General features: G+C 45.8%; 1 long non-coding RNA gene and 2 other non-coding genes across 3 annotated transcripts in view; 2 read left to right on the top strand and 1 right to left on the bottom strand.

Annotated features, from left to right (window-relative positions):
* Positions 1-1,853, bottom strand: part of LOC139033985 (uncharacterized) — a 46,437-nt gene extending 44,584 nt beyond the window's left edge. The window contains exon 1 of the long non-coding RNA XR_011486463.1: positions 704-1,853. This is a non-coding gene — a long non-coding RNA (uncharacterized lncRNA). The remainder of the gene's footprint in view (positions 1-703) is intronic.
* A 9,844-nt stretch (positions 1,854-11,697) lies between these two features.
* Positions 11,698-11,816, top strand: LOC139033989 (5S ribosomal RNA). Its single transcript, XR_011486466.1, has one exon. It is a non-coding gene; the product is annotated as a 5S ribosomal RNA (ribosomal RNA).
* A 3,223-nt stretch (positions 11,817-15,039) lies between these two features.
* LOC139033988 (5S ribosomal RNA) lies at positions 15,040-15,158 on the top strand. Its single transcript, XR_011486465.1, has one exon. It is a non-coding gene; the product is annotated as a 5S ribosomal RNA (ribosomal RNA).
* Positions 15,159-16,819: the final 1,661 nt, after the last annotated feature.

Below are 16,819 nucleotides of genomic sequence, written 5' to 3'. Positions count from 1 at the left end.
TAAATTGGGGAGGGGTGCTCAATTCCATGATATTTAACAAACCCATACAGTTGTGGAAGCACTACCACAATTAACATGTGAAACAGATCCATCATCCCGTAAATGCCCTCAGGTTGTACCTTGTAGCCAACTTCTCTCCACCCTCAACCCTTGGCAACTACTGACTTGTTTTCTGCACCCATTAATATTGCCTTGTCCTGTAAATGGAATCATACAGTACATAGTCTTTTGAGATTGACTCCTGTCACTTAAAATAATGCATGTGAAATCCATTCATGTTGATGTCTGTACCTGTAGTTCATTCCTTAATTGCTGAACAGTATTCCACTGTGTATATCACACAGTTTATTTACCTATTCACCAGCTGGATGTTTGGGTTGTTTCCAGCTTTTAGCAATTATAAACACAAATGCCATAAACATTCACATATGGGTTTTGTGTGAACACAACTTTTCATTTCTCTTGGGTAAATACTCAGAAGAGGGATTGCTGAGTCTCCTTATTTTACATAATAATTTTTTGCTAAACATCTTTATGCTTTCATTTTTGTTCAAATTTAGGATACATATCTAGAAATGGATAACAAATACCAGTCTTTTCATCTTACGACTTTTTCATGCATGCATTTTTAACTCTTGGTTGGCTAAGTATTATTTGATTGGTTGTTTCTTCAAGAAGGGTAAATGTCTCCCACATTACTGACCTTTGTACTTCACAGAGGAAAGGCAACGCTGCAAGATACATTACTTTTTTTTCATGATCCTTTCCCCTCAAAACTGTAGACATGCATCACCGACCTTTGACATTTAAATCTGCAGAAGTCTGAGTTTTATACTTTTTAACATGTATTTTATTTTTCTGCATGGAAACATATAGGGTTTTGCTTTGTTAGCACTTGAAGTAAAAACTGTAATCAGGGTGTACCTGTTAATAGTTGTTTGTTTATTTTCATCTATTTTGCCTAAAATGATTGGCCTTTTTGACTGGATACTCAAGGTCTTTATTTTCAGCACTGTATATTATTCTCAGATTATAATTTTGATTACTGCTCTTGTTCTAAGAATATCTGTAATTCTTAAGTTAGAGTTCCTTTTCTCTGCTACTATTATTGATCTATGATTTTTTTTCTAATTTATATCTCATTCATTTCACCTTCTCTTATACTTCTAAGAAATTTCCTACAGACATCCCTCCACATGACTGCTTTTCTTCATGGCAGTCCACTCCAGTATTCTTGCCTGGACAATCCCATGGACATAAGAGCCTGGTGGGCTACAGTCCATAGGGTCGCAAAGAGTCTGATAAAAAGCAGCTTAGCAGCAGCAGTAGTGGTTATCTTGTATTTTATTATCTGATACAATTTTTTTTTTTTTTTTTTTTTGCCACACTGTGCAGCATGAGGGATCTCAGTTCCCTGACCAGGGACTGAACCTGGGTCACAGCAGTGAAATTGAAAGCCTGGAATCCTAACCAAGGTCACCAGGGAACAACTCTGATACACTTTTTCTTTCTTTGTACTCCTTCATGAACTCACCCTTCTCCATCTCCATCTCAAACTATCCTCACCTTACTTTCTGTTCCAATTGCAGTTTATATCCTAGTCTCTTCATAACTATTTTCTGGGAGGTGCAATCCCAAATGGGAGTTAGAAAATATAAGGCAGGAAAGACTTTTTGGAGTGAAATGAACAGCATTACGGCTGTCTCTGAAAGCATGACCTAAATGATAGTTACATTTCTTAAGTGAAATACAGACAAGGTACCCAATTAGTTTCCCCTTTTTATTTTTAAAATTTTGTGTATTTAATTTATTATATTTGAATATAAATATTTATATAAATAAAATATAATATATGTAAAACATAGATATATAATATAGTATATAAAAATATATAAATATATACAAATATTTATATTAAAAATTTATACATGTGTTCATTCCCTTATACATTATGAAGATGAATGTTATAAAACTAAACCCATAACATTAGAGTTACAGACCTCATACTGGTTGAGAATCACCAATTTAAGGTCCGAATAACAGAATTCAACAAAGATAAGATTTAGTTGTCCTTGAGGTATATGAAGATAACAAATTGAACTAGCTCAAATTAAACTAGCAACAAATTAAACTAGTGTGACACTCCTGAGTATTAATGTCTGTTCTGATTTTTAAACAATGAATTAGGATATATTTTATTTTGAGTTATACAATAATTCATTAATCAAAACTATTTGAGTACAGCTGAGTGCTGGTGATACAGAAATGAAAGCAAATTAGTTTTAAGATACAAAGATACAGCTCCAAATTGATGTGCCATGTTTCATGATAAGCTTACATGGGACCTATAGAAACAAGTATCCAGGTATACAGTTCTCTTGACCGTTCACTGAGAACATCTTTCTATATTATCACAATAGGCTGACCCAGGCTTAGTATTTTCTAACACTGTATAGTTCCATCTTTGTGACTCATCAAAGGTATAAATTAAAATTTATTAAACTCCCAGCCAGGCTACATTAAATTTTAAACCAAACTGGGAGTCTGGCAGGGGAAAGTTATGAGGGTGGAGAACTCTCTCTCTCTTGGTCAAAAGGATACAGCTCCATTCTCCTGGGAAACAACAGCCTTGCCAGTGGACAAGGTCATCTATTTACATGACTTATCTCATTGGGTTTATTATGTGTGGATAAAGGAAGAAAATAAATTACAGAAAAAGTGAAAGAGTAATTTGAAGTACTCTGCTTTTTTTTGGAAAGGCCCCAACTGAGGAAAGCAACTAACAGATTAGGGAGGTGATGACCAAAATCTTCTTGTAACATGCTGACTTATAACCCTAAAAAGCTTTTGATTCTAATTTCAAAAGGCAGGCAAGTTACAAAAACATGGCTTAAGACTGTATTTGAGTTCATCTAAATACGGGAACACAAAAACTGTGGAAACTTAAAAAGGATGATATTTTTTTAAAAGTGTGTTAGAACTTCAGAAATAATTTTTCAGACACGTTTTTAGTAATTGTTTCATTTAAATGATTTAAATGAAAAACAAAACTAATACTGAAAAACTTAACACTAAAAGAAAACATATTTGCTGACGGGCAGCTATGGTTATGTCTCATAACCACTTGGTCGGGGTCTATACCCCAATGCCATCTGCTATATCCTAACTGTGAGGCACTAACTTGCATCTTGAGTGTTGGGCCTGAAAATCTAAACCTAAAATGTAAATATATTGCTACTAAAATTCCCACTACAACTGCAGCAAAGTGATATGAAAAAGAAGAGCCTTTCATTTCATGGATTCTCAAAATATAAAGTACCATTTTGGACACATTCTTCTCCAGTGACTTTTTATGGTGAACCTATCATGTACTAGGATGTGGACATAAGGATACAGGAAGGTTATCTCTCAGTTCCCTTAATAAGTCAGTAGTAAGGGTTTTTTAACCCAAGCATCTGGCAGACATTTTTCACATCCTACTTCACTTTGTCCAACCTAACACACATTGAACCCACTAACTAGCCTCTATTGATGTGGCATGCTTTGCTTACAATTTAGCACAAAAATAAATGGCCGCTTTATGAAGCATGCATGAAATGAAACACAAGTTATTTTAAAGCTAAGGACACTGAAGTCCTAATTCTCCAAGCAGGAACCTGCCAGCTTATTGTGGAAACAATTATTCTGGCTCAAAGCAGCTGAGCTTCAGAAATATGACTTATAAGTTTTTAATTTCATTCTAACTATTATTTGCAAGAGCTAATGATTATCAGTAGTATATGAAAATTCAAGAACATCATTTCATAATTATATATTTTCTATCTATTACAACATTCATAACACCCTGAAATTGAAGATTTTTGAAGCCATAAATTTTATAAATATATAAAAAACATGTTGATTCCACATGAGAATACATTAATAATTTTTCCCTAGTTTATAATTTATTGCATTCACTTGCTGATATATTGACTCAAATACTAGTGTCTTAAAAACTGAGAAGCATATGTTTTGCAGAAAAGGAATATATTAATCTTTTAAAATAGTAGTTAACTTAAACCTGTCTTTCCCATGGCTGGCACTTGACTAGAATATCAAACTGCAAATTTCTGCAAGCAAAGAGACATTCTGGCTGGTGTATGGTCCACGGTGCAAAAGAACTGAGTGTGGATTTAAATGTAATCAAATTCTGAAATAACTTTATCCACAAAGAAATACATGAGCAAAATAGCCATGCTCATGCCCTCTCCTAAATCATGAATTTAAAGGAGCATACCAATAAAAAGAGAAGGCACTGAAAAGGTTTCTAAAGCTTTGGAATAGCTTTCTCCTTGGTTTTTATGTAACCCCCCTCCGCATACCTCTTCCAAGAAAAGTTGACCACAAAAGCTCAATATTTATGAAGATTTAATAGGACTTCCCTGGTGGCTCAGACGGTAAAGCATCTGCTTACAACTTGGGAGACCTGGGTTCAATCCCTGGGTGAGGAAGATCCTCTGGAGAAGGAAATGGCAACCCACTCCAGGACTCTTGCCTGGAAAATCCCATGGACGGAGGAGCCTGGTAGGCTACAGTCCATGGGGTTGCAAAGAGTCGGACACGACTAAGCGACCTCAATGAGTCTCTGAGGCTGTTCAATGAGGGAGACCCCGGTTCGATCCCTGGGTTGGGCCTGGAGAATTCCATGGACTATACAGTCCATGGGGTCCCAAAGAATTGGACACAACTGAGCAACTTTCACTTTCAAGGCTGTTCAAGGATAAGGAGACCTGATAAGCTTTCCAGGGGAAGTAGATATCCTTCCTAATAATCTCAGAGTACGGTCCCAAAGAATTGGACACAACTGAGCAACTTTCACTTTCAAGGCTGTTCAAGGATAAGGAGACCTGATAAGCTTTCCAGGGGAAGTAGATTTCCTTCCTAATAATCTCAGAGTACTTCCCAAGTTACAGTGAAACATCTCAATATGGGAGTGGGTACGTAAGGCCTGGGGCTGCCTAAAAGATGGGGAGCAGGGATGAGAGAATTATTAATGATCTTGATGCCTTTCCTCTGAAATAATCTAATTTTTATGCAGAGAAAAAATGTTACTGCCCCTGTTTCTTATCAGAATCATGGAAAGAGAGGGTGTATCACAGGCCTGACCTTGTATCAGGAGCTAAGCTGAGAACATAGATCACCTCCACCACACACTTGTTTTCCTGTAAATATCTCAGAACACACTACACTCTCATTTAATTTTTTTTTTTATATTTGGTATAGAATCTTCCCTATCTTCAAATATGTATTCAAATTAGATGAGCTCAGGGAGCAAGAAAAAATTTGGAGATTCTTGGGCCCAAAAGTAAATTTTAAAATATAGGTTAAGATATGGACAAAACAGACTAAATAATACTGCATAAATACTAAAAAAAAAAAGGGGGGGACTACTTCAGGAATGGCGACTCTAAATACAGTAGCAATATTTAGGACAGACCTGTTTTGGGGTCCCTACAATTACTTTACTGTGAAATATTTTAGATCCAAAAAAGGTCAGGAGGACAATGTAAACTCTTGTACACACCAGTAAGCTTCATCATTTCTTAAAAGTTTTCTTTGGATTTAAGAAATGTGTCATTACAAATATGGTGGAAGCCCCCTGCCAAACCTCCTCAATCCTATTCCCCTGCCTCCCTCCCCTTGGTGAGAAGTAACAAAGTAAACAGTATCATAGTCTGCCTAACCTTTCACAGCTTGATTTTTTTGTCTCAACACTGTTTCTGAAAATATCCATGTTGATAGATGCAATTCTAACCCATTCAATCTTATGACTCCAGAGTAATCCAATTCATAAATATAGCCTGATTCATCAATTCTTTCATTTTTTTATTGATCAATTTTCTTAAAAGCCTATGAAGATTTACGTTGGTTCTGCAATGAGCAATCTTATACTGTCACCTACGGTACTACAATTCCAGGCTTCCTTGGTGGCTCAGTGTTAAAGAATCCATTTGTAATGCAGGAGACATGGGTTCAATCTCTGGGTCAGGAAGATCCCCAAAGGAAATGGCAACCCACTCCAGCATTCTAGACTGGGAAATCCATGGACAGAGGAGCCTGGTAGGCCACAGTCCATGGAGTTGCAAAGAGTCGGACTCAACTGAGTGACTGAACAACTCCAACAAAGTGTACATTTGCACTCATTTTCTGGGATACGTACTCTAGTGAGACTGCTCTGTTGTGGACATTGAGAGCTTCACTAGTACCAGATAATGACAAACTGTCATTTTAAGGTGGAATACCAATTTTCATTCCCTTTAGTAGTGCAGAAAAGTTCTTGTTTTTACACATCAAGGCCAATATTTGGCATTTTTAAACTAAAAAATTTCCCACTCTGAAGAATATGAAATATCTTTATATTTTTTGCATTTTTGTTAGTGAGGTTAATATTTTCACGTTTTAGACTATGCAGTTCCCCTTCTGTGAATTTCCTGTTCATATCCTTTTCCCATTCTTCTATTAGTTCACTTTGCTTTTGTTTTATTGTATTTCAATATCTCATACACTAATTCCTTATTGGTTATATTCATTATTAAGATTTTCTCCCACTCTATGCTTTTCTTTTTTTTCCTTTTTTTTTTTTTGCTGACACCACAGGGCATGCATGCAGGATCCTAGTTCCCCCACGAGGGATCAAACCCCGACCCCTGCAGTTGAAGTGCAGTGTCTTAACCACTGGACCACCAGGGTAAGTCCCCATAGTATACATTTGTATGATACAAAGGTGTTTGCTTAACCTGCTTGAATTTATAAATATTTTCCTTTGTAACTTATGCCCTTTGTATCTTAGTTAAGGACACAAACATCACCCAGAGATCATACAGATATTCTATATATTCTTTTTCTAAATGCTTTAAGATTTACTTTTCATAAGTAGATTTTAATCCACCTGGAATTTATTCTTTAATGGATTGACATTTTCTAATATTTTCCCTTTGGATATTAATAATCATATTTGAACCCCATGTATTGAATGTTCATCCTTTCTCCACCAATTTTTAAATTGCGGTATGGTTGACATTAATTCTGGAGAAGGAAATGGCAACCCACTCCAGTTTTCTTGCCTGGAAAATCCCATGGACTGAGGATTCTGGTAGGCCACAGTCCATGGGGTCGCAAAGAGTTCAGTCAATACAGAACACTTCTATCACAAGGATCCCTCAAGTTGCTTTTTACAGTCGTATCTCCTTTCCACCCACCCCCACTTCTTCTTTAATATCAGGCAATTACTGATCTGTTCTACATGTCTATAATCTTTGCAATTCAAGAATATTACATACAGTTCCGGCAGGGAGCGCGGTGAGAACCGGATGGCGGCCTTCAACCCGGGGGCCCTCCAGGTCCTCTGGCTTCGGGTGGGCAGGTGAACTGGGGCCCCGGACGGCACCTCCTGCGGGCGGGCGAACCGGGGGCCCCTGGGCCGGGACCCCCGGTGGGTAGGTGAACTGGGGGCGCACTCACTCGGACAGCTTGGGCTGTCTTGCGGGGCCTCAGAGCTCTCACCACCGCCACCCACTGGAAGCCGCAGCAAACCTCACCCTCACCTCTGCAGCCTAATGGCGGCGGCCGCTCAGCGCCCGGATCTCGCTGACCAACCACTGGGTTTCTTGGCCCAAGGCTGCAGGGCTTAGGCCAAGCCTCCGCCAGGCCCTCGCGGGTGGGTGTGGACGCCTTGGACCCGCGTGGATCCGGTACCTGAGGTGACCGCTCACGCGTGGAGACTGACGAAGACCTTAACGGCCCGGAAGGTGAGCGGAGCCGCGGTGGGCGATGGGTAGAAATGAACGGTTCGGCAGTTGGTGGTGGTTCTACCTTGACGTCGAAAGATATTAATAGAAATGGTGGAATAACTTACCGCATGCAGCCAATAGGAACTGCCCATCGCCCTTTGGGAAGACTTACTGTCCATTTATAGAAGGCCTATGTCTATAATATGAAAAAGCTGCTCTCAACTTTTCACTCAACCTTGCAAAAGGAAACTCACGCTATATCTAGGCCTTCTAGATACAAAGAGGTTGCTGAAGTATGATAAAGTCAAGTTAGAAAATCGTGTATCCGTGTACCCCAGTGTTCATCGCAGCACTGTTTATCATAGCCAGGACATGGAAGCAACCTAGATGCCCATCAGCAGACGAATGGATAAGAAAGTTGTGGTACATATACACCATGGAGTATTACTCAGCCATTAAAAATAATTCATTTGAATCAGTTCTAATGCGATGGATGAAACTGGAGCCCATTATACAGAGTGAAGTAAGCCAGAAAGATAAAGACCATTACAGTATACTAACACATATATATGGAATTTAGAAAGATGGTAACGATAACCCTATATGCAAAACAGAAAAAGAGACACAGATGTATAGAACAGACTTTTGGACTCTGTGGGAGAAGGCGAGGGTGGGATGTTTCAAGAGAACAGCATCGAAACATGTATATTATCTAGGGTGAAACAGATCACCGGCCCAGGTTGGATGCATGAGACAAGTGCTCAGACCTGGTGCACTGGGAAAACCCAGAGGGATCGGGTGGAGAGGGAGGTGGGAGAGGGGATCGGGATGGGGAATACATGTATATCCATGGCTGATTCATGTCAATGTATGACAAAAACCACTACAATATTGTAAAGTAATTAGCCTCCAACTAATTAAAAAATAAAAATAAAAAAAAAAGAAAGAAAATCGTGTATCTTGTAAATGCCCATTTTTTTTTAACCATAGGAAAGACATATCTTCTGGAAATAATTTTTCTAAATGGAGTTGTTTGACCACTGTAAAATAGTAAAAAAGTTACAGATTAAAAGTCACACAGACTTGATGCAACAAAGATTGTCCTAGATACATCAACCAAGGTAGAAATCCTAAAGGAAAAGACTGACAGATTTAATTACATTAAAATAGAAACACACATAGCATTTTCTATCTCACCTATAGATAAAGGGATAAGTATGTGAATATCCAGGCTTCCCAGGTGGCACTAGTGTTAAAGAATCTGTCTGCCAATGCAGGAGACATAAGAGAGACAGGTTCAATCCCTGGCTCAGGAACATCCCCTAGAGAACGAAACGGCTACTCACTCAAATAGTCTTGCCTGGGAAATTCCAAGGACAGAGCCAGGCAGGCTACAGTCCATGTGGTTGCAAAGAGTCAGACATGACTTAGTGACTAAACAACACCAACAAATGTGAATATCCACATGAAAATGCAGGTAGTAAAAGCACAAGCATATGGGCTGGAAGAAAACCCACCAAAGTGCCTCTAAGGATGGTGGGAACAGGACAAGGAGTGAAGGCTGTTAGGGAAACACACAAAAGGAATACCAACGGAACATTTTATTCTCCTCCCACCCCTCCCATAAAAAAATCTGACACAAACATGACAAAACATTCAATTTGATGAAGTCAGGCGGATGTTAGTTTTCTCTGAATTTCTATGGATTTTGAAATTTCTTTTTAAAAATTTGGGGATAAAAGGCAATAATTAGAGAAGAATGTAAGCCTTACCACATTTAATACAGGTAAGTGTGTCCATGCCTAGGAAGGGAATCAGAGGTTAATTAAAATGTTAGCAGCCACTACCTTTAGGTGGAAGGATACTGAGCTATTTTACTTCTTTTGTATTTGTGTCTCTGCATTTTGTAAAGTTCTTTTGTAAAGCCAACACTTTAATATTTTAATCGAAAACAAGCAAGCAAACAAACAAAACCACATCCTGTTGACATACAGAAAAGCTCAAGTCAGACAGGACTTCATAGGTGAGTTCTACGTTAGAGGCCAGGAGAGTTTATGCAGGAAACCCTGACATCTAATAAACTGAAGCAAGGGACTCCACTAGATATTACACAGATTTCCTTAAGCCTTTAGGCCAGGTTACCTCATCCAGCCAAAACAAAAAACAGTGTTTTCAGTTTTACATATATATATATGTATTCATATTTGCATTTTTCTCCGTGGAATTCATTACAGTGTATTCACAGAAATCCTTTGTTATACCTAGATCTTTGAATGATTACCTTTTTTACATGGAATGATTATATTTGCTTACACAAACCTATTTTATCCCTTTCCACTTGCTTTCTCCTTAATAATCAGAAGATTGTTTTCTAGGTCTCTGAGTCTTCATGTTTCTCAGTGAATAAACTGGTGGGTGTTTATCAATTCCAGCTATAAATTATATGTAAAGATATGTATCTTTTTTTATTTTGATTTTCTTCACGTTGTTTGATCATCCCTAGTTTTATCAATGTTCCTGAAAATCACATTATGTCATTTTCTACTGGCAGAGTCATGTTCCATTGAGTACATAGGTCTCTTTTTCTTTATCCATGTATCTCCCCATAAACAATATGTTTATGGAGTTATGAAGTGTAGTCCAGTGCATGCTTGGTTGCACATGTATTTCAAAATGTCCCCACCCTCAGCCTCGTAGGCGACCTCATGTGCCCGCGCGTACACACAGACACACACAGACATACACACACACACAAACACACCCTTCCATCCAGACAGCTCAGCTGGAAACCACAGGGAAGGGAGACGGAGAAAGAGGGAGAGAGAAACAGCAAGAGGACCACACAGGCTTCCCAACCCACGGCCCTCCCTTCTGGGTATCCCCCCGGACCTTTGAGACCTCGGCTGCCAAGACGGTCTTGGGGACCCCACGGGGCTCTGCCAGCCCCAGGGCACCGCGTCCAGCTGGGGCCCCCGGGCCCAAGGCTGACGCCCCTTCCCTTGGGGAAGCTGCTTCTTCCGCCTGGCCTCTCTCCGTGGTGGGTCAGGGACTGTGCCACTGTGTCTGTCTCGGATCGGATGCCATCCTCTGTCCCGTGTCTCCCTTACCGTTTTCTGTCCGTCAGTCGCCGTGTCTCCCTCTCTCTGTCTCTGTGTGTGTGTGTCTACGCGCGCGCGCCCGTCTGTCTGTCCGCCTGCATCTCCCTCTCGCCGTCTTCTTCGAGTCTGTCTCTGAACCTCCGTCTCTTTCTGCCTCTGTGTCTCCTGACACCCGGCCTCCCGTCCCTTCCTCTGGCCCCGGCCTCTCACAGGTTGCTGGGGCTCTGGCTCTGGCTGACGAGCTTGCGCCGGCCGGCTTGTCTCACTTGGCGTGGGTGCGTGCGAGTGTCTGTGTGTCTGTCCGTGTGCCTGCCTGTCGCCTGTCTGCTCTGTCAGGAAGGTCCTGTGCTGGGCGGGCGACGTGGGGGCAAGTGGGGCCTCGATAGGGCGAAGGGGCGGGGCTGACGCGCTCCCGTCGACCGCGCTGCTGGCTCTCGGTGGGTTTGGGCCCCGGGCAGGTGCCGGGCAGGATGGGCGCTCAGGGCCCCGGCTGGGTTGCGCAGGAGGCCCAGAGGAGGCTCAGAGGCCCGCAGAAGTCTCAGAGGCCCGCGGGCGGCGGGCAGCGGCGGGCCCGGAAGCCAGAGACCTCCGGGGCAACCTGGCCCTGGGGGGTCCCGGGAGCCGGAGGGCCAGGCGGGTGCTGGCAGGGGGTGACGGTGTGCGGAGCCGGGGCGGCGTCGGCCGGCCGGAGTCCGGTCGCGGGTCGTCCGGCTCAGGTAGAGCGCGCGGCCCGTGGAGAGGTGCGGCCGGCTGGCCGGACCGGCAGGCAGGTGACAGCGAAAGGGAGGCGCGGCGCAGGGCTCTTAGGGCGGCTGGAGGCAGCCGCCTCCGTCTACGGCCATACCACCCTGAACGCGCCCGATCTCGTCTGATCTCGGAAGCTAAGCAGGGTCGGGCCTGGTTAGTACTTGGATGGGAGACCGCCTGGGAATACCGGGTGCTGTAGGCTTTTTGCCTCCCCTCTCCTTTAGAGCCCCCGCCCCCTCCCCACCCCCACCCCTACCCCCACCCCCGGCGTGGCCTGCACCGCAAGCGCCACCTGCCCCTGGCCCCTCTCACCCCACCGAGCTCACAGCCGTCGGTCGCCTGCCTTCCAGCCCGCGGCCCTCGCAGGCAGCAGAGGCGTCCCAACCCTTGGATCCCCGCGGGCCCAGGGCTCAGGGCCCAGTGCCCGGGCCGGCGGGGGGGGGGGGGGGGGGGGGGGGGAAGGGGGGGTGTCGGTCGAGGTGGAGGTGGGAGGGACACGCAAACGCCCGCCGCAGACCCTCTGGGCTGCCTCCGCGCGGCCCGAGAGCCCCTCCGCTTTCGGCTTCCAAAGAACCAGATGACCTTCCGGTCTCCATCTGGGGCTGCCCCACGCCCTAGCCCCACCCGCAACCCTAGTGCCATCCTCTCACGCCACAGCGCGTGCTCTCCCGCGGGCTCACACACACACCCACACACCCACGCACCCACACACCCACACACCCACCCCGCCGCCCAGACAGGTCAGGAGCCAGAAAACACAGGGAAGGGAGATGGAGAAGGAGGGGAGAGAGAAACAGCAAGAGGACCACACAGGCTTCCCAACCCACGGCCTCCACACCCTCGGCCCTCCCTTCTGGGTATCCCCCCGGACCTTTGAGACCTCGGCTGCCAAGACGGTCTTGGGGACCCCACGGGGCTCTGCCAGCCCCAGGGCACCGCGTCCAGCTGGGGCCCCCGGGCCCAAGGCTGACGCCCCCTCCCTTGGGGAAGCTGCTTCTTCCGCCTGGCCTCTCTCTGAGGTGGGTCAGGGACTGTGCCACTGTGTCTGTCTCGGATCGGATGCCATCCTCTCTCCCGTGTCTGCCTCCCATTTTCTGTCCCTCAGTCGCTGTGTCTCCCTCTCTCTGTCTCTGTGTGTGTGTGTGGTGTTGGATCACAGTGCGGGAAACTGCATTGCCTAGAACAGAGTTTACTGATAAATTAAGGAGATGTAGGGCCAGAATGGGCTTCCCAGGTGGTGCTAGCAGTAAAGAACCTGTCTGCCAATGCAGGGGATGAAGGAGATGTGGGTTTGATACCTGGCTTGGGAAGATCCCCTGGAGGACGACATGACAACCTACTTCAGTATGCTTGCCTAGAGGATCCTACAGTAAGAGGAGCCTGGCGGGCTACAGCCCATGGGGTCACAAACAGTCAGACAGGACTGAAGCAACGTGGCACACAAGCATGCACACAGAGGCAGAGTGTGAAGGATCTTGATTCTGGGCAGAAAGTTAATATCTCATTGTGGGTTCTTAGGCGGAGAAGCAGCAGCAAGGCAGTCACAGCCTTCTGAGAGACGAGCAGGTAAGGCAGAGGGTTAAATTTAGAGGCAGTTTGTAAGTGTGCAGTGACAGCAATGGTTAAAACCATATAACGTCCACTTGTTAACTCCTTGACTCCAGAATCCACAAAACCGGGTCCTACTTTGCACGTATTATAGGAAGCACTTGAAGACAACAAGGACTTGGTGCTCACCAAGCTAGTGGAGGACGGAATTGCTATTGCCTTTCCAAGAGCATTAGTGCCTGTGCAGACATAGGTGCCTTCCCTTTCAAGGGAAAGGTTCTGCAACAAAAGGGATCCATTGAAAAGCAAGGAACTATTGTCACTCAGAGATTCTCCTATCATCAACCAAGTAACATTAGGATGAGGCACACCATTGGAATAAAAACAGATATGATCCGAACGCCCTCAAGCCATAGCCCATCTTCCAGCCAACAGGGCTTTGGCCAGCCGGCCGGCCAGCCAGTCAGCTGGGCATGGCGGGTAGCAGCGTGCCCACTTTTGGATCGCCACGGCCACAGCCCCTCTGCGGGAGAATGACCGGGGCCCCGACTCCCAACGCAGACCTGGGTTGCCTCCCAAGAGGCCGGAGGGCCAGTCCGCATTCGGATTGCACGAGACGAGATGACCGTCCGCTATGCTTGGACCCCACATGATATGCAACCCCCCAGCTCCACACCCTTCCCCCTCCATTCTGGGTATCCCCCCGGACCCCAGTGGGCCCGCCCACACCCTTGCCCACTGACACACTCACACACACACACACACACACACACACAGTCTCACACACTCACCCTCTGGCCTTTGGGCGGGGGCTGGGTCTTGCCTTAGGTAGCCAAGCCGAAGGGGACCTTTGAGACCTCGGCTGCCAAGACGGTCTTGGGGACCCCACGGGGCTCTGCCAGCCCCAGGGCACCGCGTCCAGCTGGGGCCCCCGGGCCCAAGGCTGACGCCCCCTCCCTTGGGGAAGCTGCTTCTTCCACCTGGCCTCTCTCTGAGGTGGGTCAGGGACTGTGCCCCTGTGTCTGTCTCGGATCGGATGCCATCCTCTGTCCCGTGTCCGCCTCCCGTTTTCTGTCCGTCAGTCGCTGTGTCTCCCTCTCTCTGTCTCTGTCTGTCTGAGTGTGTGTGTGTCTGCGCGCGCGCGCCCGTCTGTCTGTCCGCCTGCATCTCCCTCTCGCCGTCTTCTTCGAGTCTGTCTCTGAACCTCCGTCTCGTTCTGCCTCTGTGTCTCCTGACACCCGGCCTCCCGTCCCTTCCTCTGGCCCCGGCCTCTCACAGGTTGCTGGGGCTCTGGCTCTGGCTGACGAGCTTGCGCCGGCCGGCTTGTCTCACTTGGCGTGGGTGCGTGCGAGTGTCTGTGTGTCTGTCCGTGTGCCTGCCTGTCGCCCGTCTGCTCCGTCAGGAAGGTCCTGTGCTGGGCGGGCGGCGTGGGGGCAAGTGGGGCCTCGATAGGGCGAAGGGGCGGGGCTGACGCGCTCCCGTCGACCGCGCTGCCGGCTCCGGGTGGGTTTGGGCCCCGGGCAGGTGCCGGGCAGGATGGGCGCTCAGGGCCCCGGCTGGGCTGCGCAGGAGGCCCAGAGGAGGCTCAGAGGCCCGCGGGCGGCGGGCAGCGGCGGGCCCGGAAGCCAGAGACCTCCGGGGCAACCTGGCCCTGGGGGGTCCCGGGAGCCGGAGGGCCAGGCGGGTGCTGGCAGGGGGTGACGGTGTGCGGAGCCGGGGCGGCGTCGGCCGGCCGGAGTCCGGTCGCGGGTCGTCCGGCTCAGGTAGAGCGCGCGGCCCGTGGAGAGGTGCGGCCGGCTGGCCGGACCGGCAGGCAGGTGACAGCGAAAGGGAGGCGCGGCGCAGGGCTCTTAGGGCGCCTGGAGGCGGCCGCCTCCGTCTACGGCCATACCACCCTGAACGCGCCCGATCTCGTCTGATCTCGGAAGCTAAGCAGGGTCGGGCCTGGTTAGTACTTGGATGGGAGACCGCCTGGGAATACCGGGTGCTGTAGGCTTTTTGCTGGGGTCCGGGCGGATACCCAGAATGGAGGGGGGAGGGTGTGGCGGCAGCGGGTTTGGAAGCCAGTGTGATCTTCTTTCTGTCTCTCTCTCCCTCTTTCTGTGTCTCAGTTACTTGTAGTTTGTATTCGAGAAATATGTTTCAATGAATGTTAAGTCCCAGTTTGTTAATGGAGGCCTGTATCTACTCTGACTCATTTCTGGGTTAATTCTTTGCTGTTATGGGATTGTAATGTAAAATTCAATTGAATCTTGGAGAGCACCCTGAATTTGTTTCTGAAGTTTATCTCAGTATCAGTCTTTGGAGAAAGATCAGATGATTGATGACGTGCAATCAGAACTGGAAAAAGCCATAATTAGGGACTGTCTCCAACCTGCATATACGGACCTTTTTATCAGGTACTCTTAACTAGCTCAGGCACAGTAAAATTGAAGGGAAATTTACTCTTGGATTAATTTTCCCTTCCAAGGGCTGCCAGACTGGTCTAGTCTATACAGAGGACTGATGACCTGAACTTACCTTAAAAGGAAGCTTAAACAGAGGAAGCTGCACTACACCAGGAGGAGAAGAAGGTGACAGATGTAGGCAGCTTGCCCAAGGTTCTGTACTTGATTCTTTGATCATTTATTATGTTTTCCTGACTTTCTTGACCTTTACATATAAATCAAATATTTTTCTATTATAAGCATGATCTTATACTAGTTTTAAAAATCAATCCAGTTGTTTTCAAGCCAATACCTATGTCTAGTTCTGGGTTACCTTGGTGAATTTCTCTACTCCAAGGCTCTAACTGGTTGGCCCTGAGAAAATTTACTTTAAAAGGGAAATTATAGTCATATTCAGGTCACTATTGATATTACTAGATGGGATCCCCTCACCTGGCCAATTAATAATGCCTGCTCTGACTCTGGCCATAAATTTGAGTTTTCTTCTATTACTCAAGCTCAATCAGAGCAACAAGCAAAGTTTCAGCAAAGGAAAAAATCTCCCACAATTATGGGATTTACATAGGATAACACCAGGCTATGGTAATTTAGGTTTAAAGTCTCCTCTATGTTGGAAACAAATCATACAAGGCTAATCAGTTTAGTAACACTAGGAAACTGTGCTATGTGCCTTATAGACAGTGTCAATATATCATTTGCCTGGAAGATAAGGATTCGTATAGAATAGACTAAGTTAGACGACCTGGGGTACTTGGCTACATCTAATGAAAGCTCTTAGCTTAAGTCTTATTTATAACTTTACTAATACTGCTGGCTATGTTATTTGTATTTTGCCTGTTTTACAAAATTGCTGTTTCTTACACTGTCAAATGTGTGACTGAGGCCTCTGATAAAATAATATATAGTTCCATATGAGATTGATGATGGTAACAGTGTAACTCTAGATATGGGAAGAAGCAACAAGAGGGAATGTTTTCCTGGACCAAGAGGCTAGTAAGACAGGTGGTCCAGAGAATTTTGGATACTGTTTTATGGCCTAGTCCAGTAACAGCACATTGAGTGACCTGTCAGCGAAATCTTTGCCAGCTGTGAAAATGAACATTCTCAGCACCATTGGAAAAAACAGTCATGAAATGCCTCCCCAAACCATGGACAAGCTTATGACCATGAAGGGGCTCTGCCATCTAGAAACTGGCACTTGCCATCTACT

The sequence above is a fragment of the Odocoileus virginianus genome, unplaced genomic scaffold (assembly GCF_023699985.2).
Source record: "Odocoileus virginianus isolate 20LAN1187 ecotype Illinois unplaced genomic scaffold, Ovbor_1.2 Unplaced_Contig_14, whole genome shotgun sequence".
Classification (NCBI taxonomy): domain Eukaryota; kingdom Metazoa; phylum Chordata; class Mammalia; order Artiodactyla; family Cervidae; genus Odocoileus; species Odocoileus virginianus.
Note: the sequence above shows the minus strand (reverse complement) of the source record. Positions and strands in the feature narration are given on the sequence as shown.